The 27,330-nt window shown below is 40.7% G+C and overlaps 1 protein-coding gene across 2 annotated transcripts in view; it reads right to left on the bottom strand.

Annotated features, from left to right (window-relative positions):
- LOC131078428 (protein IN2-1 homolog B) overlaps positions 1-27,330 on the bottom strand; it is a 275,451-nt gene that overhangs the window by 173,843 nt on the left and 74,278 nt on the right. The gene's annotated exons all lie outside the window — the stretch shown is intronic.

Here is a 27,330-nt window from a genome sequence, read left to right as displayed (position 1 = left end):
GGGATTTGTGAGAAACGACCTTGGAGGGTGAACTCCAGGGCAGAAGTTGGACAAAATGCAGACTTTGCCCTCTTTCACCCTTCAACGCGACTTAGATTAAGGGGAGAAATTCGGCCATTTGGGATAATAATGCAAGATTCGCCTTAAACGTCCAAACTCGGGCTGTGAAAGCAAAAATCGCGAGGCTTTCTTCTTTTGCAAACTCGGCTTTAAAGAAGAGTGCGAACTTTCTATATTTCCTACAAAATTAATCAAAAAGCCGAACTTGTGTATTATGCCCTCCTTCACTCTCCAACTCGAATTAGATTAAGGGAAGAAATTCAAGTCCTACACTTGAAATGCGCGATTTTACTCTAGGCGCGATTTTAACTTTGGTCTTTAAACGCCTAACTTACTTTGCTATGAAGTTCGGGTTATTCAAGTATTTTGCGAGATTTTGCTTTTAAGTTGGAACGTCCTTGTGCAAACTTCGGGATATCTAACCATTTTGCACGACTTTTCTAACTTATGACGCCTTTCAACTTCACACATTTTGACTTATTTGTGTGATTTTTGCTTCTTTCACCTTTCGGCCATTTAGGCCCAAATGCATGATCTTTGCCAGTTTTGCCTTAAGTTGTCAAAACTTCGGGCTTTTTGATCATTATGGGCGAATTTATTATTTTTCTGCTTTTCTAAGTTACAATACCTTCGCAAAAATCGGCCATTTTGCTCTTTTTGAGATATTTTCCTTTGTAAGCGTTTAAATGTCTTCATCTTTTGGGCGTTTTACCCAAAAGTGCAATTTTCTTAAAAGCACCTCGCGTTGCATTTTTTAAGAATGAGGTTTGCCTATTCAACTGAGGAGGTGTGATTTCATATTTTATAAGTTAAAACTCCCACCTGGCACATTTGGAATTTTGGCCAATTTGGCAAAAAGTGCAATTTTTATTTGCCTTAGGCATTTTTACTCAGATGGGCAAATTTCTCTTCAGTTTTCAAAACCCCTTGCTAGTTTGGTCATTTACGAAATCATCTCTCAAAACTCCTACTTAGGACCTCAACAAGGCAAGACAAACAAAGGAGGGATCCTATCGACGACGGGGAGTGTGTGCAAGGCACAACAGGTACAAGTCATTAAACTACTGATTTTTCTGATTTTGAAAGGTTTACAACATATAGATACAATTGAAAAGGGTGGCCAGCTTATAGTCTGAGACTTACAAATAATTTAGTTATGCATACGCGATTTTGGAATCACTATAGGTTGTTGGTGGAGGTGTCCAAGAGCTTGCTGCTGACCAACTTGGAACCTGGTTAGCAGCCAACCAAATCACTCAAAAAATGATTTGCAGCAGCTCCTTCGGTGATCACTTTCCACTCTTTGATGTTGCCTTGTTTTGACACAAGTAGTTCACTAGTTCACACCAAATAAAATATGCATTTCTCCTCTTACTATTTCAAAATTGCTCTTGAATGGTACGGCCAACCAAGCAAGCTGGTTACTTAGAAAATTGATGACAAATTACTTGAAACTCCCAAATCCCAGTGCTGAAACCTCTTAAAGCTTTCTCCTTGGACAGCCGATTTTTTTCCATCTTGAGCATAGCAGATTTGACATCTTAAAAACCTTCAAAATGCCTAGGAAGGGGTCGGCTAGGCAAGCATGTAGGTCACTCAGAAAATACGTTACAAACTCCTTCAAAACTTGAGTCTTTGTTGTTGCACACTACAAACCCTCTTCCCTGCAGCCCTAACCCACCATGTGTAGATTGGAACTCTTTGGATTCTTAGTTTGTCAAGGAAGGGGGCAGTTGGTAGCAAGCACCTCAATCAGATTTTCTATAACAGCAACATCTTTCCAACTCTTTTGAAGCACAATGAGACTCCTATATTGGAATCTCTCTCACACACCCTAAGTTGATCTCTCACAGTTGCAGATATGAAGTTTATGAGGGGCTACGTCCTCACAAACATGCAAAAACCCTAAGGTTGTATAAGATCCCCAATGAGGAAGAAGTAAAATCAGCAAGCATAGAGAACAAATGAGTCTCCAATGATCTTTTAAAACCTTTCCTCAAGTCGCCCTAATTACAGTTCCCAAAAGGACCACCCACTTATGTTTCTTAGTTGGGGCTAATTAGACTTTAATCCACTCTTAGCTGCCATTAGCCTATTCTGTCTTTTACCCTTGTCTTTTCCTCATAGCCGTCCTCTTCCTCTTTCTCACTTACTTTCTCACTAGAGTTTGGAGTAGACTTGGAGAATAAGATATCATTAGGATGTAATCCACATGGCTACCAACCAAACTGTTGTGCCTTGCACACACTTCCTGTCGTCGACAGGGTCCCCCCTTTCACATCTTGCATCCTCGTTGAGATCCTAAGTGAAATTTTGTAGCTGAGTAGAGAAGTCGCAATAGTGAAGGTTTTGAGCGTTGGGAAGGTGATCCGACCTGAAGTTGAGCTAGCCTGAGTCCTGGATTCTAAAGGGGTTTACACCAGTGTTCCATGGGGACGCGTCCCCCCCCTTTTTGGGCGCGTCCCCCCGTCAGAAACGTCTCGGGGACGGGGGGACGGGGACGCGACGTCCCCCGCCGTCCCGCCACCGCCACCCAAGCGCCGCCGGGACGCGGAGACATCCCCGCGTCTCCCAGGGAGACGTGGAGACGTGGAGACATCTCCTTGGGAGACGTTTGGGCGTCTCCCCGTCCTTCAAGAGACGTGCAGACGTCTCTCCAAGGACGGGGAGACGCACAGACGTCTCCTGTCGCCCCCACTATATGCAATGTTTAAAATTAAAATTTTAAAAAAAAGTGAGTTTTTAAGTTTTTTGAGGGTTAAGGGGTAACTCTAATTGGACGTGGGCCAATAGAAAAATAACACCCAACGCCTTTAGAAAATAATAAAAGTATTTTTGGCCTCGCGGGGCGCTGCCCCTCGACCCCGCCCTGTATCGCGACAGGGAACGCGCAAGGGGCGCTGCCCCTTGACCCCCGTTGAAAAATATAGGGGGAAACCGCGCCGATAGAAGTAGGGAAAATCTAACCTCCGAGTTTGATTAGGCTCCATATAACAACACAACTTAGAAATCTTGGTATTTAGATTTAGTATTTCAAATTTCCTAGAGTCTCATTTGAAATGTAATTCTTACACTGTAATACTGTCATACATCTTTTCAAAACTAGTTTTTCAAGTACTATATGTATATGTACAAGTATATGAGCACCACCACCCCGCCACCCCCCCCGCCGCCGTCCCCAAATTTAGGCCCTTGGTCCCCCCGTCCCGGAAACGCGTCCCCCCCGTCCCCCCCGTCCCCCCGTCCCCCCCGTCCCCAACGCCCGTGGAACACTGGTTTACACCTTGAAGAAAACAAGCAAAGTTTTGCGACTAAGTCAAATTGACAAGCTGACAGTAAGTTTTGAGCTGACAAGAAAATTGGCTATCTGAGTGCCTAAGACAAATCAAAAGATCTCACCTTTTAACCAAATAGGCCAAGATTTTGAAAATGATAGGCCAAGATTTTGAAAATGTAAGATGAGGTTGAAATCTCTCAAAGTAGTTAAATTCCAAAGGAGGTATTTTAAAATGAAGATCACTTAAAAGACTTAGACTCCTGAATTTCAAATATAAATTTGCACAATTCGGTCAACTTGCTCGAAAGTTTGAGGACAAAGGAAAAGATGAAAGAAGGCCTAAATTCGTGCAATCTCACTCAAATGGCCGACAGAAGACAAGTTCGCAAATGACCTCAATTAGCCGAAAACTAGAGCTAAGTCTAAATCACAAAAGCGGTCATTTAGCCGAAACTAGAAAAAGTAAAAATCGCGCAAAGGGGTCCATTTAGGCCGAAAAAGACTTAGTTCGCGCAATCTCTCATTTAGCCGAAAATGAACAAAACTAAGTTCGCACAAAAGGCTCATTTAGGCCGAAAATAAGGAGACAAATCGCACAATCTCACCAAAAAGTCAAAAAGGATATAAAGGAGCTAAAGTCGCATTTCGATCTCAAAAGCCAAAAATAACAAAGGAGCTCCAGTCGCACAATATTGCTTGAGCCGAATTTTGCTTGGCAAGGGCATTTTAGCATAAAAAAAGAACTCATAATCGCGCAATGTCTTTCAGCAGGCCGATTTTCACTTTAAAAAATCCCCCAAAGGATAAAACTTGGCCCATTTGACCATTCTGCAAAGTTCCATCCCTGAAAGGAAGGCCATTCAAAATCGCTCATTCCTCTCACAAGATTCGAAGTTTCATCCCTGAAAGGAAGGCCATTCAAAATCGCCCATTCCTCTCACAAGACCCAAAGTTCCATTCCTGAAAGGAAGCAAAATCGTGCCCTTGTGCTTTCAAAACTGCCACAACAATACCTAAACCAAAGCGCAAGATAGGAAGCTCGATATTTGCCTCAAAACAACTGTGCAAGAAATCAAATCACGCATTTCTTGAGAAATTGTCGAGTTTTGCTACGTAACTTTGGCGTTTAAAACCCAAACTCAGCATTATGGAATGAGATAAAATCGCACAGTTGCATTGGAGAGCTCGAATTTTATTGCTAGGCGTCAAGTCCATTCAGCATTTGCAATCGGCACACTTCTTCAATTCGCTGCCAAGTATGTTGTAAATTCCATCCTCCAAAGGGTTAAAATGTTGCAAAACTTCATGGTAATTAACCTAGGGTTAAAATGTAGATGTAAATGCGAGGGACTATGAAGAATATAACTTAAGAAAACATCATCACAACCCACAACAGCATTCATTTGTCAAATTCAGTCTTCTAGCCGAAATTTCAAATCTTAGGCAAATTTAGGAATTATGGTCCAAAACTGCAAGCACAAAATCATCTTTTCAAAACGCACATTCAAAACAATCAGCACAAGCAAAATTGAAAACTTAAACTCTGAATCGCACAAACCGTAGCATTTGCAACTTTTTGATTGTCAGCAGCATAGAGAGCAACCTTTTGAAAATTTGCTCAAACCAACAACTAACCAAACCGATTGATTTTCAAATTCAAATTGCATTTAATTCCCAACATAGAATTTGAATTATTTGAATAACCTGTTTTAAATTATCTCACTGATCATCAATTTTATCGCTAACGTCATCTTCTGGCACTTCTAACCCACATTTTTTATATTTAAAATCCTGTCTCGTAATTCGTATCCGGGTGTGCAAAATAAATGCCTAATCAGGTGGCAGAATCTTCTAAGGCACTTGACGCACCAAGGACATCACAGACTTCCAGAGCCGACATTCCCCACAAGCTTGAAAAAATGAAATATCAGTATCAGGGGTGTTCGAGGAGTCAAGGGTCCAGAGCAATTGGGATAATGTTGGGGATACGGACCTCGGGCACATAGACATTCAAAACTTCAGAGAAAGGGTGTGTGCTCCAAATACACACGGAAAGCCCAAGCGGATGGTATAAAGCGGCATTGCACAAACTGTTGGTTTCCCACCGACAATACAAAATTATGAGCTTATGGTCGAAGCCGCAAATCATTATCAACCGGAAACCAAAACGGTGGTAGTAAAGGGAATGGTAATGGCTGATTTCACCCCTGAGGCTATTAGAGAAGCATTTGACATCCCACTTCCTAAGGACAGCACCACAATGACCATAGATGAGGCCCAGCTCGCTTTTGATATGAATCCTAGTAAGTGCAAGATACTAGTGAACGAAGAATGGTTTAAAGTAACAGGAGCCCCGAGCACTAGGATCGTCAAAAAACCTACAGAAGCGAGTTCAATGACGAGTACAGGGACATGGTCACACTACTCAAAGTGAGTCATGGGGCTTCCCCACTCTAACCTATTTGAGGAGTGGATGTTTTATTTCACAGAGTAGGTCTTCAATGGAAAGGCTAAGTTTGATTGGGCTCAAATCATTGGCGACAACATTCATACACAGTTGGTTGAGCTAGAGGAGAAGAAATACTTCACCATGACTTCCTACTTGGTCTATATGTTCGCTAGACATCAGCAGCTGCCAAGGTTGATCCAAAAAGGTGAAATTGGGAATGGACCAAATCAGGTGAAGGTGTACGACTGCTACCCCCAACTGCATTATTATAACATAGGTCAAAGGGAGAAAAACAACATTGCTTATGCAATCGGCCAGTATGAGCGCATGAATGATGCATTCACAATGCGCATGGTTAAGATGATGCAGGGGGAATACACATACGGCTATCGAAGCAAGCTACCGCACTGATATGGAAGTACGAAGCATGGTTCATTCAGTTCCCTCGCTTTTCCTACATCAGAATCTCAGGCTTTGAGGGAGCACCATTCCAAGTTCCCCGTTATCCATCAGACAGAATGGTCCTTTTAGAAGTTGCAAGACAGGCGCACCTAGCAGGACACATACTCAGAGAGAAGAAGCAGTCAGGTTTCACATTCCCAATGATCATAGGGAAGAATAATGTGTACTTCAAAAACTTTGTGCAGGTCAAAGAATCCTTCGATGAATTAGCAACGTATTGCTTGCAAGAGCACCTCCCCAAGAAATACTTCGACCCCGATGGGCTAGGAAAGAAGGCTTATGGCAAGCATCACAGGGGTAAGGCATCCATAAAGGACTACTGGGCTAAGTGCCTAGATGACTTTGAGGTCCGTCAGCGAGAATACTCAAGGTTAAATGTTCAACAAATGAGAATTTTCAAGTACCGCCGAGTCCCAGATCACGTAGTTGATTATGGAGATTGCCTGCAGATCCAAGATTATGAGGAAGTCAAAGACCTCCCACTGTCCATTAACTGGGCCCAAGACCCGATCACAGACTTGGAGGCCATCATGGAAGGTCCTAGGAGATATACAGATAACTGGCTATGCCAACAGATAGAGAGGCTAACCCATGAAAGGACCCAGTTCACCTATAATATGATGGGCAATCTTGATTCCCAATCTTCATAGGACGAAGGAGCATCAAGTGCGCCAACGGAAGAAGAGGTTGAAAAGCCTGAGAAGAAAAAAAAGATAGAAAAGGCCAACAGGGGAACCTGAACATCAAAGAGGACCAAGAGGAAGCCCAATCAATCACTCGAGGCCCATGTGCGTGAAAAGATCCCAATAAGAAGGCTAGAAGCTGCCACTTCATCTAAGGACCCCAACTCAGATGATGAGGTAGTTGAGCTTGATCGTCTACCTACCCCACCTTCACAAAATGATCCAATTGCACCAGAGGCAAATGAACCACAAAAGACGGATGATCCACAAAAGCAAAGTGAGCAAGGAACAGAGACACAAATCATCAATTTGGAGAGGCCTGAAAATCAGGTCAAAGATGGAGAAATTGTGCTAGATGAGGGGACTGTCAAACAAGAGCCCACGGAGGGGAACAAACATGAGGCGCAGCAAGAGGAAGGTGATACTAGAGATAGCACCACAGTTGAGGGAGAAAAGGAGGAAGATAGAACCGAAGAACCCAATAGAACTGAGGAGCAATCACTATTAGAAGCTACACAACAGTTGCTCAATGAGGTGGGAGAAAACTCAACTGTGAGTAAAGGACCAGATACTGCACCCAATCCACCTTCTACATTCGATCAACCACGAATAGGCAATGAGTCCGCTGAGACTTCTAGGGGACAAGGTGGGGAGTTGGTAGTCAGATCAAGACAAACCGTCCCTCACGACTAGTTGATAGCCCAGGCACAACGGAAAGCAACTGCCAAACCGCCAATTAACCTGGAGGATATATTAGCTCAAATTGGAGAATCGCAGGCCAAAGGAAATAAGAAGCCAAGAACCTACTCCAGGATCACCAAGGACGAACAGAGGAATTGGACAATTCATATTGCTACTCCGCCCAAGGACAAACCAGCAAAACAGGTCGCATTGGTTGATTATAGCATCACATCTATCCCGCTAGGGAAGGCAACCAAGGAACAGGAGAGAGAAAAGTTCAAAACATACTTCAGCAACTAGATGAGATGACTGTTGAATGGGACACGTATCGAGCTCGTGTCAAGCAGGTTGAGGGGTACATTGATCATTTACTAAAACCACTGCAACATGCTGTTGAATCTCACGTTCCTCCATTGGCCCTAGTGCAAAAGACTACAGCTAAGTTCGAAAGTGCCCGAGACACCGCAAAGGCAATCAGGGAGTGGATAGAGGAGATCACAAGAATGGGGGACACGGTGATTAGTCACTTGGCTGAATATAGGCGGAATGCAAGCCAAATCTTCGAAAGGGTCAAGTCCCAAAAAGACGGCATTGGAAAGAAACGGGAGATAACTCGCAAGCTGCTTACGATCATGAGAGCTTTATTCTGGACCCGCTCGAAAATTCCAAATGCGCGGCAAATCTTTGAGCTTTATGGTCTCAGTATTTTTGAAGATTGGTTCCGAGCTGTAACAATGAAGAATGATGTCTTCAACGGGCTTAATGATGACTGGGAAAATAGCGAGGCAACTCTACTTCGTATTGAGCAGTGCTCAACGAAACTCTTGAAGACTCTAATTGGCGGTTGGAGGTCGGACATGGATCCAAGTGAATTCAAACTTCTTTGGGAAGGCCAGATAAAGAAAGGAGGTGCGTACATTGTTAATGATTTAACACATGCCAGCAAATTTCAAGCAGCCATGCAAGAATATGGGACCAAAGGAGCTGATTGGATCCAAATGGTAGAGGAAGTGGATAATCACTGCAAGGACACAGCTTACTGGATGCATACCCGCCTATACCTCCCCTCGATCTGGTGAGGGTTGTACGCATAAAGTTTCTAGAGCATGTTCGGGTGGAGCACGCGGCGAACCGAGATATCTGGGGGGATTATTTAGATATAGAAAGTGACTTTTTGGAGAGAGAATCAACTTTGGGATTCTTAAAAGTGCTTTTCGAGAAAAAGTTATTTCTTTCCAAATTCCAAATGCACTTTTCCAAAATAGTTATTTCTTCTCCCCGCAAAAAATGCTTTTGCAAATTTTGAACCCCGTGCTGTAATTTTATACCCTAGGTTTGTTAATCAGATTTACATCCTTTGATTATGCCCTAGATTGTAATCAGATTTGTAACATTTTAATAAGTTAACATTCAATAAAATCAGAAATGAAGTAAACAGGAGACAAACACACATACCCTGGGAAAACCTCCAAGGAGGAAAAACCCAGCATTAAAAACCCACAGGTCAGATTATATATTCTCCTCTAAAATCACAAGTACAATACTTAGCTTCTTTGTCAGATCTAATCCTTTTGTATGGCAGATCTGCACTTCTAAGTTCTCCAAGTCTGTACCAAAACAGCCAATGTCCTCTTGGACAATTTCGCACAAGTCTGAATAATTTCGCACTCCTTGTGAATTCGCACCTTATCAGGCAGAGCTAATTCGCTTTACTTGCCATTGAATGAGTGTGTTTGACTTGCAAAGTGTCTTTGATTTATATGCACCTTTAACTCTTATTTGCAAGTCGGCCTCCTTTAAATTCTGGCGCCAATATATATTATTGTGGCGTGTGTAATTAGGATAGCATGAAGAATAGGGCTGGGAATAGACTTGGGGTCACGTTACCCTTTAGGATAGGGCCCAGACCTAAAAGGGTTCGGATGTTGCCTTAAGGCAATCCGAACCCATTTATAGCCCTAGTTACAAACAACGCTCCCTCTTAGGGAAGAGGAGAATACATAATCTGAACCTTTAGAGTTCCATCTAGCACACAAGCATAGAATTACATCTTCCACCTAGCACACAAGCATAGGATGGTTCTAGCACACAAGCATAGAAAGTGTAATACACCAGTGGGTCTTTACATAATTACAATTATCCATCTAGCACACAAGCATAGCTTGGATATAATTCATTCTTGCACACAAGCAAAGAATGATTCAAAGTGCTACAGATAGAGTCACTGAGATTGAAGCTCCCTCTCAATCAGGGTTCCGTTTTCCACAACACCAAGTCTGTCTCTGAAGTATTCGAACTTCACTCTGGATAAAGGTTTGGTAAGGATGTCCGCAATCTGTTCATCTGTGCTAATGTACTTTAGATGAATGGTGCCTCTTTGCACCATGCCCCGAATGAAATGATAGTGTGTTTCCACATGTTTGGACCGATCATGGAATACAGGATTTACTGACATCTTTATACAGCTTTGATTATCACAATGAATGGTGGTAGGACCACTAGCTTCACCAAATAACCCAACAAGGAGCTTACGAAGCCACACTGCTTCTTTGGATGCAACAGATGCGGCAATGTACTCAGCTTCTGCAGTGCTTAATGCTACCGAAGATTGCTTTCTACATGCCCAAGAGATCACTGCAGAGCCCAAGTTGAAGCAGATACCTGAAGTACTTTTCCTGTCCTTCACACTTCCTGCCCAATCTCAATCTGAGTAGCCTTCCAAGAGGATTGAGTTATTAAGTGAATACTTCAGCCCATAACTAATTGTGCCACGCAGGTATCTTAGAATGTGCTTGGCAGCAACCAGGTGAACAAGTTTAGGTCAGCTAATGAACTGACTGAGAGCATTCACAGCATAACAGATATCTGGCCTAGTATTGACTAGGTACATCAAGGAGCCAATCAACTACCCGTACTCAGATGGATCTGCAAAACCAGAGTTAGCTACAGAAACACTTAACTTCTTTAAGTTAGATTCCATAGGAGTATGCATAGGTTTACAACCTATCATCCTAAATCTTTTCAAAATATCAAGAGTATATTTTCCTTGACTTCAAAAAATTTCATTGGATCTTTGCCATACTTCTAACCCTAGGAAGTAATGCATTAAACCTAAGTCCTTCATTTCAAATTCTGAGGCTAATTCCTTCTTACATCTTATGATTAATTTAGTTTCACCAGTGAGAAATAAATCATCCACATACAAAACTAAAATAAGCATCTCATCATTATAAACTTTCAAGTAAATGTTAGCATCAGCATCATTCTTGCAAAATCCTAAGCTTAGTAAGTACTTATCAATTCTTTCATACCAAGCATGAGGAGCCTGTTTAAGCCCATATAAGGCTTTCTTCAACCTGCAAACATGAGAATCTCTTTTATGGATTACATAACCTTCTAGTTGCTCAATATAGACTTCCTCCTCAATGACACCATTGAGGAAGGTTGTCTTAACGTCCATTTAATGCAGCTCCCAACCTTTGGCTACAACAATAGCTATTATAGATCTAATAGAAGTATATCTAGCAACAGGGGCAAAGGTTTCTTTATAATCTATTCCTTCTTTTTGAGAAAAACCACAAGCTACAAACCTAGCTTTATATTTTTCAATACTACCATCAACATTATGTTTAATTTTAAACAACCATTTAGAGGAAACAACAGACTTACCTTTGGGTCTGGGTACAATATCCCAGACATCATTCTTGATGATAGACCCATACTCTTCATCCATGGTTAATTTCCAAGCATGATTGGACATAGCTTCTTCGACATTGTGAGGTTCAGACTCAATGATATTGCACATCAACGAAATGTAGTTGGCGCGATTTTGGAATCTCTTGCTATCTCTAAAGGTTCCTCTAGAAGCAGCAAATCCTTCAGCATCTTGAATCGTGTTTCTAACCCAAAGTGGTCTCTTCTTGCAGACCACAATATCCTGAGGTATATCGGTAGAGTGCATAGGTTCTGATGGGCCATTCTGAACTTCCTAATCTGGAAGGTCAGTAGACTCCTCCTCTATCTCAGGGTTAGCATCAACTATTGAATCTTGATTTTCAATCACCATATCATTATTGTTGGTTAATGAACCTTTAGATCTTTTGAAAGCAATATCTTCTTCAAAAGTTACATCTCTACTTACCTCAACATACCTTTGACCTGGAATGTAGATCCTGGAGGCTTTGGAAGATTCGCTGTATCCCACTAAGAGGCCTTTCTTTCCAGATGGATCCAACTTGGTTCGTTTTTCTTTAGGCACATGAACATACATAGGGCTCCCGAGTATCCTTAGGTGACTAATGTCAGGTTTGATTCCTGTAAAGGCTTCTTCAGGAGTCACATCCTTTAGGGCGCGATGAGGACATCTATTCTGAATGTAAACTGTTGTTTTGGATGCTTCCGCCCATAGAAAAGGTTGCAGGTCTTGATCATGGATCATGGCTCTTGCAGCTTCAACAATGGTCATGTTCTTTCTTTCAGCAACTCCATTTTGCTAAGGATTGTAGGGAACGCAGAACTCCCTCTTAATTCCTGCTTTAAAACAAAAGTCATAGAAACTACCTAAGGTGTATTCACCTCCATTGTCAGACCTCAAACATTTAATTCGATTTCCTGTAGTATTTTCAACTAAGGCTTTGAATTCTTTAAATCTGTTTAGGACTTCTTCAGACTCTTTAGATTTAAGAAAATAGATCCATGTTTTCCTAGAGAAATCATCTATGAAGATAACATAATATAGGAAACCGCTAGGAGATGCTACAGACATAGGACCACATAAATCTGAATGAATAAGTTCTAACCTTTCTTTAGCCCTACTATCGCTTTTATGAAAAGGATTCTTTACATTCTTACCCATTGCACAACCTTTACAAGCATCATCATGAGATAAACTGAGTTTAGGCATACCTTTAACCATTTTACCGAGAGTGGGAAGAGCTTGGAAGTGTAGGTGACCCAATCTTCTATGCCATAGCTCGCATGATTCAGGGGTCTCATAAATGAGAGCTTGAATTGGATTAGCTGCAAGCTCATATAAACTATCACATCTATTTCCAATAATACGAGCAGATTTGAAATTAGATTTCTTAGGGCAAGCGAGTACTTTCCCTTCAGAAAATGCTATTTGCAAACCCTTATCTTTTAAGGCAGAAATGGAAATAAGATTTCTTTTAATACCAGGTACAAAGAGAATATCACAGAGTTGTAAGGAAATACCAGAATCTAGTTTTAAAGAGGTAGTGCCAGAACCTTTTACCAAGTATCGAGCATCATCATCGATTACTACATGAAGGTTGGTGTCTTTTTCAATCAGATTTGAGAGATGCTCACGAAATCCTGAGATGTGTCTGGAGGCACCACTGTCAAGTATCCACGTATTGTTGTCCGTAGGAACATTGCTGGGTAGAGCAGAGATAAGAAGGTAATCTTCACTTTGTTCAGCAACTTCATTTAAGTTGGCTTCCCTTTCCTTTGGGTCATTCTGACAATCTCTGGCATAGTGACCATACTTATCACATCTGAAGCAACGAATGTGAAAGGAATCTCTTGACTTTTTCCTTGGATCATAGGAGGAGGATCTAAAATCTTTGCTTCTCTTTTCTTTCTTCCAATGTCCACCTTTCCTAGATTTAGCTAAGAGAACATGATTATCTTTGTGAGAGTTCTTGAGTTTTGCTCTTACCCCAATTCAAGATTCCTCTTCGATGCAATCAGATTGAAGACGCTCAAAGTTGGGACGATCGGCTCTTCCACCAATGCTACGAATGAATGGTTCCCATTCATCAGGTAGACCATTTAATGCAATCATAACAAGATCTTTATCCGAGATTTGGCAATCAAGAGTGCTTAGCTTGTCCTTTAGTTCATTGATCTTCATGAAGTAGGCTATGATTGAGTCTTCTTCTTTCATTTTCATGTGAAGAAGTTGTTGTCTTAGAGCAAGGGCCCTGCTGAGGTTGTTGACTTCATACATCCCTTCCAAGTGTTTGATCATTTCCCTGGCAGACAAAAACTTTGATATGACAGTGACAAGATGATTCTTGACGGACTCAATTATGATCCTTCTAGCCTTGAGGGAATCTTTCTTGAACTGTTTCAGCTCTTTAGCATCTTCTGGAGGAGACAGTCTTTCTTCTTCTACAAATTTCAGCAGATCATTCTCTTCAAGGATCAATAGAATACGGACTTTCCAAGCAGCAAAATCAATGGCTCTCTCAAGTCTATCTTCAGCCTTCACACCTGACATTTTAATCTGAAAACAAACAACAACTATATGCAACAATTGATTTGCTAAAATCAAAAGTTAGTGACACCTTGGCTCTGATACCATGTAATTTTATACCCTAGGTTTGTTAATCAGATTTATATCCTTTGATTATGCCCTAGATTGTAATCAGATTTGTAGCATTTTAATAAGTTAACATTCAATAAAATCAGAAATGAAGTAAACAGGAGACAAACACACATACCCTGGGAAAACCTCCAAGGAGGAAAAACCCAGCATTAAAGACCCACAGGTCAGATTATATATTCTCCTCTAAAATCACAAGTACAATACTTAGCTTCTTTGTCAGATCTGATCCTTTTGTATGGCAGATCTGCACTTCTAAGTTCTCCAAGTCTGTACCAAAACAGCCTATGTCCTCTTGGACAATTTCGCACAAGTTTGAATAATTTCGCACTCCTCCTTGTGAATTCGCACCTTATCAGGCAGAGCTAATACGCTTTACTTGCCATTGAATGAGTGTGTTTGACTTGCAAAGTGTCTTTCATTTATATGCACCTTTAACTCTTATTTGCAAGTCGGCCTGCTTTAAATTTTGGCGCCAATATATATTATTGTGGCATGTGTATTTAGCATAGCGTGAAGAATAGGGTTGGGCATAGACTTGGGGTCACATTACCCTTTAGGATAGGGCCCAAACCTAAAAGGGTTCGGATGTTGCCTTAAGGCAATCCGAACCCATATATAGCCCTAGTTACAAACAACACGTGCAAGTGCACTTTTGGGGGGATAGCTTTATGTTGGGTAGTTATTAGTCAATTGGTAGTTGGTAGGGGATATTTGTTCCTTATTAATAGGAATGGGCAGCCATGTCTTGGAGGATGAATCTGGGCCACTTGTAAGATTAAATCTGGGCCATTCATCCAATTTTGGAAATCTATATACGGGACTGTTTTTCCCCTTTTTGTAAGAAGTTCTAGGATTGTTGTTGAAACTCTGGCGAATTTTATACAAAATTAATGGAAGTTAAAGTTGTCTTAATTTAATGTGTGCATGGTCTCCTTGTTCACTATTTAATTTTTTGTTATGTAATTTGTTTTCAGATAGTATTTCCAGGTTAGTATTTGATAGAAACCTTGGAGTTCATACCATTAAAGATTGGCTGATTGCCATTTCCCCTGTATGGTTAATCTGAACCAACTTATATGCTTAGTTCGGTTATTAGATATCAAATGGATGGATGTAAAAGATCTGCATTTATGTTTAATAGCATGAAAATCTAACTCCCCTTGAAGGTTGCATCAAATTTTACAGAATTGTGCTTTATTAGCTGATAAAGTTGAATCTGGTTTTGAAAGGTTTCAGCCTATTTTCCTGAATATGTTGTCTTAGATAGAATAATTAGCTGCTTTCTCTCTTTGTCTCCCCATTTTTTCCTTTTTTAATCTAAAAGTTGAAGTCCAAAACAGCATCATGTTAAAGAAAAATTCGATGAAGTCAAGACTGTAGATTCTTAGCGAACCGGTACAAACGAAACTGATTTTATCTAACCACGTAAGTCCCCTTTGTGTTTCCAGCAAAACACATCAAACAACTGAGTTATCCTGAAGTCATGAATTGACAGTTGGAACCTTGAGGTCATCCCCATTGATCACTTAAAACAGCATTAGGGATCCCTTATTTCAAGAGAGGATAGGATATTCAGTGACAACATTCTATTCTGCATTGGCTGGATAGAGTTGTAGCAATACGATTTTAGTCACATCAACAAAATTGGAGCTAGGAGGGCCCAAGCTGGATAGAATCTGATCCTTCTCTCTAGAGAGGTTCGAAAGGGTTTTAAGATCCACCCCTGAACGAGAAAGATTTGCCGGATTTCAGTTCTACAAGTGTAAAAAATACCACAGGGTTGCAGACCCAAGCGAACCCAGTTCGTCAAACCAGCAATTTGTTGTCCCAATGAGCGTTGTTCATACAGTCACAACGAGTACCGCTCAAACAGTCCCTCTAGTTCCACCTGTTCAGCCACAAATGGCCCACTAACAACCTGCTCCAAATGGTGCAACTTGGTTGGTTGACAACCCATCCCCATTGGTTTTCATAGATTACCATGATATGCCTAAGAGCCCGGATAAATTATATTCGCTCTTCCATCCAAATGACTTAAACAGAACCGTGGAGGAACATATAAAGATATTTGAAGATGCTCTCCGCAACAAGCGGATTGAGTATGCAAATGTTGCATGTAGGCTTTTCCCTTACTCCTTAGGAGAAGACGCTTTTTACTGGTTTATCCACCTACCAGTATCTTCCATTGACTCTTGGGAAAAGCTGAAAACAGCCTTCACCGGTAAATATGGGATCCCCATCACGCCCATAGAGTTGTATAGACAGTTCATAGAGGTAAAGAGACAAGGGCATGAACCGATCAACTCCTTTAACAACAGGTTTCACAAGGCCTTTACTCGGTTGAGAGATCCTTATGTGGTAAGTGACGCTTCAGCAAGGCAAATCTATTATTCAACCCTGTATTACCTAACAGCGATGTTTGTCCAACAATCGCAGCCTACCCCAACCACATTAATAGAATCATATGCTAAGGCCATGGAGATCAGTAAAGAACATAGGCCAGAATGTTGCGGGACCCTTACTCCAATTAGGACCACCTGCAATGCCCAACCAGATTCAGGGAATCGGTCAAGCTTTAGCTCACCAAGTGCCCATCATGAATCAAATCCCGCAACCAGCATATCAACCCCCACAGCCCGCTAATCAATTGGTGCTTCATCTTGGACCACCTATATTTCAAATACCTCCCAGCCAGCCGGTGTATCTACAGAACACTACTACATCCACTAGGACGCACGAAGAGAAGGATGAGATGCAAGAGTTGATTGATCAAATGAAAAAGCTTTCTACTAAAGTCACTTACCTACGCAGTCTGAATAATCAGTTGCAGAATGCACAAAGGAATCAGCACCAAGGCCAACACCAAAACCAGTACCAAAATTAAAATTATCAAAGGCCGAATATGACATGGAATACTCATCCTAATAATGATGGAGTTCCTACGCCACTAGACAACCCGTCTGCATCTGAAAACAGACCAACAAACAAGGTATTCCTTGCCGAAGCCGCTCTATCCAATTGGTGCAGGTTGCATAACACCAACCAGCACTCAAAATTGCAATGCAACAAATTTTAGGTAGCAGCCAACATATTCCAGCGGGTAGTTGAAAATACAATGTCTCAGTCGACACCTTCTCCTACTAGATATGAGATAGTTCAGTCACCCAGGTACGACACAGCCCTGATTCTAGAGACCTATATCCCTCCCTTCTTCTTCCCTAATTAGGAGTGGCAAATGCAAGTCAGCCCATAGATGTGAATGCATTCCAGTAGTACCAACGTAGCAACCGGGGGTACTATAACAACAACAATCAGAACAACAACAGTGGCACGTATACCACCTCCACACCTCCAAAGGACATTCAAGTCCCTCCAGACCAAAATGCAAATAATAGCCCAGGTTATCCAAGGACGCCACAGCAATATGTAAACCAAGGTCCACCCCAGAAATCACAAGCTCCCCTTAAAGCACATATCTTCCCAAACTAGCCAACTGCTGCCCCAAACCAAATTACAATCGCTCAACCATCTCAAGTAGAGCAGCCTCCCAATAAGTTAGAAATCAATAGGCTAGGCCAATTGGTGGCAGAAGAGTTCAGGAAGGTCAAAATTAGTCTGTACCTCGCCGAACTAATGAAGGTTTTTGAGGTAAGAGACACAATATTGGGCAGCCTTAGGGAAGGTTCGTCAATTTAGACAAAAAAGGGTGATGAGAACTCAAGACAGAAAACTCCACCCGAGCAACCTGTGAAAATCAACAACAAAGTAAGAGAAAGAGGACCAACAAATGCTAGAGGTGCGACGGTGAATTATGTGGCACAAGTGGAATCTCCGGTTGATCAATCCATAAGAACTGGTTTTGAAGTCAGAGCCCAGGGAAGAGCTCAAGATAACCCGGTGATTGAAAATGATATAATCCCAAAAGAACCTACCATTAATTTATTTACAGAAAAGTTGGAACCCCCACCTTTCTTGTTGATGCTTAAGATTTTTGGTAAAAATTTGCATAGTTGTTTAATAGATTCAAGAGCTTCAGCTAATGTTATGCCTCTATCTATATGCACTGCTTTAGGCCTAACCCCCACCAAGACCAACAAGAAAGTAACACAGTTAGACAAAATTGAAGTAAATGTGGTAGGTGAATTAAACAACATCCATAAGCCTTTAACAGTAGATCCGCACATCCAGATGTACATTTATATCCAAGTAGTAGACATTCTTGGGGCATATGGTATGTTGCTAAGCGGAGATTGGACCCTCGTCCTCAATGGATAGCTACACTCAATCTTTACCCACATGTGGATGCCATGGAAAGGTGTGGCAAACCAAATCCGAATTGAGTCTGAACCTAGGCTTAAGCTGATGATCACAGAGTATGATCAGACTAATGAAACTCTCTTTTTGGAGTCTTATATGGGAACCTACAGGCCTAATATGGGCCCCACAAATGAAGTCTTGTTGGTTCAATGTTCAAAACCAATTTCAAATTTAGAAAGAGTCACAGAAGACACTGAAGTGTAAAATGGACATGATGATGTCTCATCATCAACAGAAGAAAATGAGTTATTTGGCTGCTTCAGACACTTTTCTACAAATGTGCAAAGCAAACACAACACTTAAATCACGGAATTTCCGTTGAGTACCTGCTCCTACCTAATTGGTGCAGGGTTCATGACGTTGCACATTCCGAAATTACATGCTCGTTGTGCAGAACAACATTGAATCAAGAGCACAAGAGGCACCTAGATGTACTAAAAACTCGTATGCCACAACAAGAACATGCTAGGCCGCCTAGAAGACCCGAAGATGAGGTCCTCCAACATAAAAATTATGAAGCGCAAAAGATGGAAACTCAAACCTGCACTGTAATAGATCCCAATCAAGCTTGGACACTAAGGTTTGATGATTCAAAATCTAAGCACGGAGTCGGGGCAGGAATAGAGTTGATAAGTCCCAATGGCGAAACTTATATGGCCGCCTACACATAGCAGTTTCATTGTACCAACAATGTAGCAAAGTATGAATCTATGGTTCATGGACTGTTGTTAGCCATTTAAAAGGGAGGACGAATATTGCACTGTTTCGGAGATTCAGAAGTGGTGGTCAAACAGGTTAGAAAGCAGTACACATGTCATGACGAAAGGCTAAATTGTTATCGCAACCACGTCTGGGTCATAATGGAAATTTTTTATGCTTTCAACATTAAAACCATTTTCCGATCACAAAATCAGGTTGTTGATTCCTTGGCACAAGCTGCAATTTCGCGGGAGCCACTGTCTATGCAGAGTTCAAAAAAGTTTACCGTTGAGTTGACATCAGTCCTGTCCATTCCTAATAATCTCACCAATTTCTAGGTGTTTGATGATGATAGACACATTATAGATTTCATGACAAGTTCAGATGTGTTCACAGCACAAATCACTGATGAAGAGGAACCTTAAGAAGCTGAAATCGACATCGAAGGTGTCCTCAACCTCAAGACAAACACTATTCCTCGAGGGATGGTACAGTTGGAAAGGATCTTTGACTGGGATTAGCTGAAGTCTCGCAAGGAAGGTGATTCTGAAGGAGGCATATGTGACAAGATCAATGTAGGCTCGAGGGATAATCAAAAGAATGTACTAATAGGAAAAATATGCACAGCCCAAGAAAGGGACGGAATTCTCAGAAACATGAGAGAATTTCCAGATATCATTGCTTGGGGGTATGAAGACCCAAAAACTTATGATACCTCAATCATAATGCACACTATACCACTTGCACTCATCTTGAGTTTTTTGTATTGCACATCTATTTTTTTATGTTTTCTTGTATGTATGTGCATCAGACATGGCTGCATTGTCATTCACTAATGAACAAATTTGTGTGGGTAGTGTTGATGGGTGTTTTATGACCACACCAACACAGGATAAAGTGTCCAAGGACACTCTATCCTCTCTTGAGCAAAGACCCCTCATATGCTAAGATTGCAAAGATCATAGAGGTGACTTCAAGGTTCCTACAGCAAACTTGCAATGTTATCTTGGATATGAGCTCATTTGGCTTGATGTAATATGTTGGTAATCCAAGGGGGACTTATGTTTGGATCATTCTTTCACTTCTTTGTTGTGGCTGGAACTTGATCATTAGATATTACAATTTTGTGATGCCTCTCTCTTCAAACGAACCAGAAATATACTAAAAGTAAAAAGGGGAAACGGTAAGAGAATCTATTCTACTCCTAAGGACAATGATATCAATGAATAGTGCTCCAATGGACGAATTCTACATTAACCAAGTTCTACTTCACAAAACTTGACAACAACTCCACGGGACCGGTGCAATGTTCCAAGGGTTATGCAAAGAATTTCGATATCATAATACATAATGATCAAAATTAAGCATCCATATATAACTTTACACTACAAAGAGAAATCATCTAAGTGCAAAAAGTATAAACCATTGAAATTCATCAAACATTGTCACATTCTCCATTAACATCAATGCACTTTAACAATTTGAGAAATCAAAGGAACACCATGCAACAAGTTGAAATAGACAAGAATCCACCATAACTTCAATGTAATCAAGTTTTATTTCTCCAAGTCATATGCTACAATTTCTTCTCCTTCTCCTACTCCTACTCTACTTCTACTCTAAGGAGCAAGAGCTCTCTGCTTCTAATGAGCTAACTATCTAATAAATTACAAATGAGAAGGCAAGGCCTTTTATAAAGATCCTCCCACAAATGAATGGCCAAGATTGATCTGAAATCAAGGGCAGAGATTACGCCATGCAAACCCTAATTAGGGTTTGACCAACAATAGCTTTGTGGCACAAGGTAGTAGAGGCCAGTAATTAATGAGCACACAACATGCCCACTAAGCACCCAATAACTCATTGCTTAAAATAGCACATCCACTATCCCTCTCTCTAGCGGCAAATGCAACGAACCTGGACATGACGGTTTGGAAACATGTGATTGGCTAGAGAAGGTGACAAGGTGCCACCTCAGCATGTTGGACGCCATGTGGACCTAGTGAAATGACCCCCTTAGTTTTTTCCCAATTTCAACACAAAAATTTCACCCACTAGCATTAGCAAAGATGAAACATTGAAAGCATTACATGTTGGCAGTTGGACCAGTCACTTCCACTTTTACAATGGGATAAGAAAATACTGAAAATTAAACAACTTGGCGGTATAACCTGCCACTTCCACTTATTCAGTGGGGAAATTACAAAATCAAAAGGAAGGCTCAACCACTTATGCAGTGAGAGCAATACATTACTAGCTGATAACCAAAATGCTAGAAAGATAAAATAACTATGATAGGCAGTAAACCAGCCTCTTCCACTTATACAATGGGTATTAGGGAACTAATCAAAATGACGTTTGTTGTTAGTACTACTAATCAGCATTACATTATGAAGCATGAATTGCAAATTGAGCAATATTGTTGTCCAACGGCTGCAAATGATATTCAATGTTTTTTCCGAAATTTCAAGAGGCTCACAACCAAGGAAAACAACCCCAAACTCAAAATGCTAAAGTCTAGAATACTTAACCAGAAAACTGAAAAATACAGTCCAGCAACATGAGACACACTAAAATGCTCCTATCTCCTCCAAACACAATGGATTGACTTGAAATTAATTGCTAATGAAGCCTAGAGAGGAGACGTCCAAGCCAAGACCCAAAACTAGCTGCGAATCTGATCTAACAATTAAAGCACGCTTCCCAAGACAGCCACAAGCATGGTACGGCATGGGAGGAAAGGGCAAACTTCAAGATATAATTCCAATCTGCAAAATAGGACCTGAAAATCAGCACGAAGGGGCGCTTAGACCACAGGAAAACAATGAGATTACCCAGAAGGACCAAAATATCCCTCTTAGACTTATGATTGAAAATCACTTTCAACTCCAAAGTAAACCAACAACCTAGAAACTCACAAACACCCCAAAAACATCAGAAAACATCAAAGACACCTTTACAATGAACTCCATTTGTTCTTCAGTGTAAAGAACAACCTCACAATCTCAACTAGTTGCTACCTCTCAAGCAAGAAGCCAAGAACAAGCTAGGAGGTATGCATTCCTTGAAGCGAATCAATCTCAATTTCAGCAATAGGCATACATAGGTAATAAAGTGAAATATATTATAAAATCAATTTATTCCTCTTTAGGGCGCCCATCATGCCTTAAATAATAATTCACTTTATAAAACATTTTACCTCAACAATGAAGCGCCCAACATAAGCTCTTAACTGCCAAAAATAACTCCAAGAATGTTGGAAGACCATTTCCTCAAACTGACCTACCAGAAATAGCCATCTGAACTGGCCTGCTAAAACACTACTAAAAATAGCACTTACTAAAAATAGCATACTGCTAAAAATAGTAAGTGTGTCCAGATGCATTTTAACCACATTTTGAGCAGCCGTTGCAACTTACTAAAAATAATAAGTTCGGAAAATTCCTCAGATTCACTTGCATGTCACAACATCCCAAAGCTCTCTGAAAACCCAGAAGGAATCTAAAATCAGAACTGTAAAACTCCAACATGCAAGCCACTGAAACTGCCAAATCATCCTCCCAGAAAATAGGAAACCCTAATTACTGCTCCCAACTAGCCTACGAGCCTACGAAAAAGGCTAACGGCCAACTGAACTGATCACTACTAAAAAGGGGACATTACACCCGATAACTCATCACGAAGAATATTCCATTTTGACTAATTGTGATGGAGTATATTCCCAAATTACATCATCTAGACCAAGGTTCTAACTTTGATCAACTCTTCCGAAATTATCCTTCCTTGGTCATTTTCTTCTTTCCACATACTTGGGTTTGGGAATTCACCTTTGTGGAATATCTTTCCTTGTCAACAACTGTCATTCCTAGAGTCTTTTCCTTCTGACTCTTGATCTTGGATTTTCGAAGGAAATTCAAGATGTTGTAAATTCTTCTTCTCACTTGTAATTGAACTTTGGATCCTTGGGGTCTAGAACTAGACTGCCTTGAATCCTGAAGCCTGAATGTTTGGAGTTTTAATGTCCTCGACGTTTGGAACTGGAAATCTTCCTCCATGAACTTCCTGAGACTGGATTTCTTCTTGAACTTGGATGTCATAAACTAGATCTGCTCATCTCGGACCTCCATGCCTCTTGACGTCCTAATGTTGTCTTTGGATTGGATAGATGAATCCTTGATGTTTTATCATTTTCTAACATTTTGGAGATGGGCGTTGTTGACGTGTTTTTTATGACAGCGTCGAACACAGAATAAAGTTACCTAATGGTCACTTCACTCTCTCTTGATCAAAGTGCGATTGTGTGCTAAGATTGCAGGAAGATCATACAATCAACTCCAAGGTTCCTATGTGCAACGAACATGACTCAGTTGGCTTGATGTGATATGTTGGTAATCCAAGGGGACTTGCGTTTGGATCGTTCTTTCACTTCTTCATTGTGGCTAGAACTTCATCATAGGATATAGCAATTTTGTGATGCTTCTGCTTTGAATGAACTAAAATTAAAGGGGAAAAAGGGGTAGAAAGATCTAAATCTACTCCTAAGGGCAATGATATCAATAAACAATGCTTTAGTGGACAGATCCCAAATAAACCAAGCTCTGCTTCTCCAAGTTTAACTACAACTCCGCAAGAACTGGTGCAATCTTCTGAGGATGTTGAAGGATTTTTAGATCGAGAAAGTGCAATTTAAAACCCAAAACGGCGCAATCCAAATGACTATCCACAATCGAACTTAACACAAATTCAATGGGTCAGGCTAACTTTACACTGCAACTTACAATCAGCAAGATGCAAAAAGTATGAACCATGGAAATTCATCAAACACCATTACATTCTCCATTGAAATCAAAGCACTATACTACTTCTATTCTAAGTGAGGAAGGTGAAACCATGCAACTTTTGAAAAAATAACTTAAGTGGACACGATCAGGGAACAATGGTTCACTGTTATTATTTCAAAAACTTATCGCAACAATTTCATACAAATCTCCCTCCTTTACAAATGAAGGGGTCACCCCCTTTATATAGGCTCCAAGCCTTGGCTACATGCAAACCCTAATTAGGGTTTTCCCTAAAAGATTCCCCACACATGATGCAACAAGGTGGGAATCAGCAATAAATGCCCATTATGCCCATATACAATTGATTACATTCTTGCCAAAAATGGCATCTATTGTGCATTGAATGCACCATCATCCATTAAGCTCGCCCAATAAATCATAAATACAATAAATATGCCTCCATGCAAAATCACCCATGATGCCATAAATGCACCATCATCTCCTGAATGTGACGGCTGCATGCAAAAAGAATCTACCATAATGCCTTAAATGTGACGGATACATGCAAAAGATGCTCCATTAATTCTTCATGCGTTGACCCGACTGCCACTTGGCGAGAAACCCTTGGAGAGAGAAAAACCCCGAAGAGAGAAAACTTTATCTGGGAAGTATTTTCCTGAGATTTTGAAATTTCCTTGCCTTGGAGAAGATTTTTCATCAATTCTACACGTTTCCTATTTTTTAGGAAAAATTTCAAATTAGGGTTCCAGGGTCTAGGAGAGAGAAAATTCTCTCACGACTCTAAATCTATCATCATTTTGAAATTCGGATGATTTTTGATGCCTGAAATGGAAATTTTCAAAAAAAAAATTCGGGGGGGGATTTCTTTTCAATCTATCCATGATTCCTTCCTTGCCTTGGAAAATTTTCACCTTCTTGACTTGGGTGTCGAATCCAGTTGATGAAGGAACTTGGTTTCTCCTCGATTTTCCTTGCCTTAATCGTTTTGGCACCCTTCTCCCAGTATGGGCGCTAAGTCACCTTAGAGGAGGAATTTTTTAAATTTTGGGATTTCCATGAACACCTCTATTTAGTGCCCAATTTGACACTTGGGCACCATTATGCCAGTGTGAAGCAAATCCAACCTTTTTGATTTGTCCATGGCAACATGAATTTGGTGCCTCATGACTAACCTGGGCACTGAATTGCTTTAGGGATGGAAATTTGGATTTTGTGATTTTTCCATGCTTACTTCATTTTGGTGCTTTTCTCCTGACTAGGGTGCCATTTGGGCTTGAGGGAATTGTGCCCTTGAACGTTTTTCCATAGCACACTCAATTTGGTGCCCTGCTTAGCACTTGGGCACTAAAAACACTTAGGCAAGGAATTTGTAAATTTAAATCTTTTCCATGGCACACCCTTTTTAGTGCCCTTGACCTTTCTTGGGCGCTAATTCCACTTGGCCATGGAATTTCATGATTTTGGATTTTTCCTTAACCCCTCTCTCCTAGCGCCCTTCCAGGACTTTGGGCACTAAATGCTTATTGTGATGGAATTTCAAGTTTTTTGGATTTTCCATGGAGACTTGGATTTGGCGCCCTAACTTGGACATGGGCACCATTTTCACTTTATGGTGGAATTTTGATTTCTTCATGCTTTCCCTAACTCTTCCAGTTTGGTCCCATACCTAGACTTGGGCGTGGAAATCATTATGAGATGGAATTTTAGCATTTTGAGTGCCTTTCCAAACTTAGCCATTGTTGCACATTCTCTAGATTCAAGATGCCATATTTGAAGAATTGAAATGGATTTTGCCAAACTTAGAATATTTTCATGCTTTCCACTTCTGGAATGGGCATCCACACTTAGCCAATTTTCTGATCAGTAGCCTACTCTTTGATTTTCTAGATTTAGAAATGTTCAGGAATGCTCAGTCTTCAGTGTCTGCCTGCACAGGACCTACCACAAATAGACTTTCTAAAAATAAAAAGTGTTTCAAAATGTCAACGTTAGGGCAAAACAGGACACATGGAGACTTACTAAAAATAGAAACTTACTAAAAAATAGAAATTACTAAACATAGTAAGTTTGATTTTCAGCAAAATTAGACCAACCCGAGGAGTGGTGAAATCCCTAAAAAAAGGAACTTTCTAAAAATAGAAAGTTGCTCAGAATTCACTCAAATTTCATTGGGAGGTTCCTCAAAGGGTCCTGATTCCAATACAACGTTCAGTTTTTCAAAACCCCTAAAAGAAACCCCTAAAATCTAGGTCTGGAGGATAAAACCCTAAAAAAGCCAAAAACAAGCTCCAGACTTAGCAAAATTTGCTCAAATGAGTTGTAGGCTTGATCAAACTGACCCCCAAACATTTGCAAATTCAGAGGACTGACGAGACCACTGTGAAAAGACCCAAAAAATAAAACCAAAAGACCGACAAGGCCTAAAAAGTAGGGGTCCCATTTGCAATGGCGTGATGTGTGAAAACGTCACAACAGGCGCATTTGGAGCTTGGAGAAGAAATTTCTCCATACTTCGTCAAATTTTTGAGTTTCCATATCTAGAGAATGCTAGGGCGCATTTTGACTTAAATGAGGAGTTCTTTGATACTTAGCGATTTTTTCACTTTCCAAGACTCTTGGCATGCTTGGGTGCATTCTAGGCCCAAAGAAGGTTTTTTGCGTGCAAGGAACATTCCTCCTTGCCTTGGGATTTGCGATCAAGAAGGTATCCTTGGCGCATTTGAGGAGGCAAGAAGGATTTTTGAAATGAAGGAATAACCCTCCTCTCCTTTGGATTTGTGCCCAAGGAGGCTGTCTAGGTGCACTTGGAGCCTGGAGGAGGATTTTTGGAATGAAGAACAATTCCTCCTTGTCATGGGATTTGCGCCCAAGAATAGATTTCATTGTGCTCAGTGCTTCCAAGGAGGATTTCCACACAGCTAAAATTTGTGTCACCTACTTGCCCATTTGCTTTTCTAGATTTAGAACTGGATGCTCAAGATCTTTCTGCAATCAGTGCTTCGCTTGTTGCCAAGGATAGACCTAAAAATAGACTTGATAAAAATAGTAAGCTCTTCCAAACACAAAATTAGGGCAAATGGGGACACAATGAAACTAACTAAAAATAGTATGTCCAAACTCAAAATTAGGCCAATTGGGGCCATAGTGAAACTTACTCAAAATAGTAAGTTCTTGAAAAATGATCAAATATCACTAGTAGGCCCTTTAAAGGATTCTCTTTTCTACCTTAGCCAAAATTTCACTATGCCCAAGGTTACTGACTTCTTTTCTAAGTCTGTAAGATAGAAACCCTAAAATACACAATGATTGCTTCCAGACATACCCAAAATTTACCAAAATGCTTGGGAACTTGAGGGAAATGAGGAAATTGTTGTCGGACTACCCAAAAACTCACAACCAAAAGACCAAGTGGACAAAAATGTAGGGGTTCCCCATTTGGAATGAGGTGATGTGTGAATAGGTTAGAACAAATAGTGCCCCTAACCTCAAGTCTGTTAATCTAGAAAGAACTTCACTAAAATGCCTATTGTTTATGAACTCTATAGTTG

This window comes from Cryptomeria japonica, chromosome 7, assembly GCF_030272615.1.
Source record: "Cryptomeria japonica chromosome 7, Sugi_1.0, whole genome shotgun sequence".
In the NCBI taxonomy this organism is placed as follows: domain Eukaryota; kingdom Viridiplantae; phylum Streptophyta; class Pinopsida; order Cupressales; family Cupressaceae; genus Cryptomeria; species Cryptomeria japonica.
This window is presented reverse-complemented; position numbering and strand designations above follow the sequence as displayed.